We start from the raw sequence: 3,900 nt of genomic DNA, 5'->3' as shown, positions 1-3,900 counted from the left end.
TGTTGTCTGAGTATTTGAGAAGGCAGCCCACCTCTTCTGGCCTGGACAGGTGTTCTTTGGCAGGGAGAGACCTTTACTATTTAGTTTAGCCTGTGATTCTGGAAGAGCCAGTTAGTGGTGATCCTGGACAGACAGAACATGCTGTTTGTTCTCTAGTTGGCTAGACTGCTACCTTTGTACTGACATCAAGTGGGGTTGCTGGCTGAGCTTCAGTTGCCCTGTATGACCACTAGCTGGGCTCTGCTCTCGGTACTGGCTGCATACTGTGACAAGCAGATCTATCTCCACAGTTGTGCTTGCCTCAGTGGGCCCACTGGTGTGAGCTCTGAAACTAAACATGGAAAGTAGCTGTCTAGGGACTCAAGCTAAATTGAATTTTCCACCATGTTTCTGAAAGCAACCAGCTCAGCTTTGCAGGTGGGATTACGGAGTCGGCTGGTATCTCTGATTGGGTACCACAGCTATCAGTTACACAGGCACCACCAAGATCCATTTGCTGGTCACTATGACCTTTGTCTCATTTTTTTGTTTCTGGGTCAGTCTAGCTGTGCCGTTATCTGCAGTGTTTCCCATGAGGCAAAACTGGAGTGGGCTTCCTAGGAAGCATCTCAAAAAGCTAGGGAAACTATAACTGCCACCATTGCCCCCCACCTCTCCACCCCCACCCCATTGTAAAAGGGAACATCCCTCCATATGATGTTGTCCAGACTTGGGAAGGGAGAGGACTATATGGTTGAAGTGAGATCATACTTAAACTTCTAATTCAATTTTCATTTGATTTTGAGGATCACATGGGTGTTTCAGATTGTTTCCAAGTAGTGCTTTCAAAAAGATGTCTGATTAGGGCTGGAGAACAGTGTAGTGCTATAGCTCTTACCTAGCAAGTGCAAGGTCCTACCCGCAATGCCCAGGCCTTTGGGGGCTGGGGCGGTGGGTGGGGGAGATGTTATGATCTATGGTAGTGGTTAGACAAACTTTCTTTGTGGGAGGAGGGAATCCTGAGGCTTATATTCTTTGTGTGGCGGGAGGAGCAGGTAGGTACTTGGGTAGGTACTTTATCTTTTCCTACAAATATTTCTAGACAAATCTTTTAAACTATATATTAAATTCAGAGGGTCTCTACTTCTGAGCCACACACCCAGCCCTTTTTTGTGGGGAGCCACTCTGACGCACCTTCTGTCCTGAAGCCCTGAAGCCAGAGGCTTTGACCTAGTGATTTGGGCATTGTCCCAAATTCAGGAAGTTGAGGGCATGTCTTCAGATGCAGGCGATGCCCCTTGGATTGAATTACACTCACCTGTCCTTGTAACCTTGCTCCTTCTGGCCTTTTTTGGATGGAACTTTCTAAGAACAAGGGTTCCCCCAATAAAAGCCCACTTCTGAATGTGCTCACTCTCGCCAGGCTCTTGTGACTTTCTCTTGCTCTCCCTTTTGGGGAGCTGAGGCCTAGAGCTGAGAAGCCATCATGAAGCTTGTTTAAAGGTAAAGTGTGTGTCTGTGTTTTATTTGGTGTCCCAGAAAGTCACACGAGCAACCTAAAGTTCAGCTGCCTGTGCAGGTCAGGGGAAGCAGGTCTTTTTATTTTATTTTAAGATAGGGGCTTTCTAAATTGTTGATGATGATCTTGAACTGGCAATCCTCCTGCCTCAGTGGATTACAGGTGTGGGCCAGTGTGCCCAGCTAACCCAACTTAGGTGAAATAATAACTTTCTCCCATATTACTTAAGCCAACCTTAGTTACAGTTCTTGTTATTTGCAGACAAAAGCATTGTAATTCATAATAATGTCAGATCAACAGCCCCCATCTTCAGTATCTCTTAGTTCTATAAGGGTATCAGATGTTCCATGAAGAATTGTTAAATGTTAAATGTTTTGAGAAAGTAGACAATTGAAGTGATAATTTTAGGCTATGTGGGAGAATCCAAAGAAGTAGTAATATATCTGGGGAAAAAGGAAAAAAAGTAATGTATCTGATTTTACTCAGTAAAACAGTAAACATTACTCCCTTCCCAGGGCTGGGGATATAGCTCAGTTGGTAGAGTGTTTGCTTTGCATGCACAAGGCCCTGGGTTCGATCCCCAGCAACAACAACAACAACAACAAAAAAAAAACATTACTCCCTTCCCTAGTTAAGAAAGTAATTCTGGAATAGCTCATGGTAGAGCATTTGCTGAGCATGCAAGAGGCCCTGGATTTATTTGATCCCTAGCATCACAAAAAAGAAAGACAGCAAGAAAATAATCCTGGGAAAGATGATCTTAAGTCTTCATTCCATGTCCATAGAAACTGCGGTTTCTGAAGTGTCAACAGATTTGTCTTATCTTTGAGGCCATCCTGAGTCAGAGATGTTTTGTTGGGCAGAGGAAATTGCAGAGGAACTGGGGAGAATAAACAAATGCATGTTCCTTTCTGGTGAACTACATTGCTAAACCATAGATAAAGATGGACAGTAGGAGAGGGAGGAGAAATGTGGTATTTTCTCCAGAAAAGTAGCCTCCTTTAGATTCTATACTTGATATAAAGGACTCAGTTTAGGAGAGTATTATTTTTCACCAGTGTTGGCTTTTATTGGGTCTTACTATATGCTATGCACAGTGAAAAATATAAAATTTGGTCTGTTCTGGAGATTTGGGGACAGTACGGAATAAAGATGATATTGTGTGTACAGCATAATCTTGGTTTAAATCCCAAATAAATCATCACCTCTCAATCTCAGTTTCATAAGGTTGTTGGGATAATTTAATTAGGTAATATAAATAAATTACTTTGCAGTCCTCAAATTTAAGAAGTATATGTTATAAATGATAATTTATAGTTTAAAAGATTTGTCTAGAAATATTTGTAGGAAAAGATAAACTCAAGCTTCTGTTTCTCATGGAGCCAGAAGGATTATAATATTGAGAATCAGTTTTGTTTTGTTTATTTATTTATTTGTTTTGGATCAAGTTTAGTGAAGTACAGTTTACAGGTACAAAAATTTATGATTTGTTAGCCAGGCATGATGGTACATGCCTGTAATCCCAGTGGCTCAGGAGGCTGAGGCAGGAGGATCACAAGTTCAAAAGCAGCCTTAGAAACTTAGCAAGGCCCTAAGCAACTCAGACCCTGTCTCTAAATAAAATAGAAAAAAGGTCTAGGGATGTGGCTCAGTAGATAAGTGTCATACTTTTTACATATATGTTTTTATGATATCTGAAAAATGTGCATAATCACATATAACTACAATCTCAGTCAAAATGTACAGTATTTCTGTGATCCAAAATATTACCTTAGACCTCTTTGTACTCAACCAACTTTACTTAGCCCTCACTCCTGGCAAATACTGGTCTGTTTTTGACCCTATAGTTTTACATTTTTCACATTGTGATACAAATATGTAGCCTTTTGTGTCTAGCTTCCTTAATATAACATTTCAGAGATTCATTTATGTTACATTTATCAGTAGTTTGATCCATTTTTGTTGTTGTTATTGTTAATTGCTAGTACATTCTATTCATATATTAGCATTTGTTTATCCATTAACTAGTTAATGGACATTTGAGCTGTTTATAATTTGGGACAATTATGCATAAACTGCTGTAAAATTTATGTGCAGGCCTTTGTGTGGACATAGGTTTTAAGTTTATTGGATTAATAGGACTGCAAGGACTAGACAAAGGGTTAGGGTATATCTTTATATCCTTAATATATACATTTATATATTATAATTTTATTAGACACTATGAAACTGTTTTGAAGGTGTATCATTTTGCATTCCTATTAGCAATGTATAAGAGAATTCCAGTTGTCTCGAATCTCACCAGTGCTTGATGTTGTTGGGTTTTTCTGTTTTTTGCCAGGGAGGGAGAGGGGGGCAGTTTCATCCATTCTAATAGATGTATAGCAATAATTCATTCTTTT

At 39.9% G+C, this 3,900-nt stretch overlaps 1 non-coding gene across 1 annotated transcript; it reads left to right on the top strand.

Annotated features, from left to right (window-relative positions):
• Nucleotides 1–2,020: 2,020 nt before the first annotated feature.
• Trnaa-ugc (transfer RNA alanine (anticodon UGC)) lies at nt 2,021–2,090 on the top strand. Its single transcript has one exon. It is a non-coding gene; the product is annotated as a tRNA-Ala (tRNA).
• The last annotated feature ends 1,810 nt before the right edge of the window (nt 2,091–3,900 follow it).

The sequence above is a fragment of the Marmota flaviventris genome, chromosome 12 (genome assembly GCF_047511675.1).
Source record: "Marmota flaviventris isolate mMarFla1 chromosome 12, mMarFla1.hap1, whole genome shotgun sequence".
Classification (NCBI taxonomy): Eukaryota; Metazoa; Chordata; class Mammalia; order Rodentia; family Sciuridae; genus Marmota; species Marmota flaviventris.
This window is presented reverse-complemented; position numbering and strand designations above follow the sequence as displayed.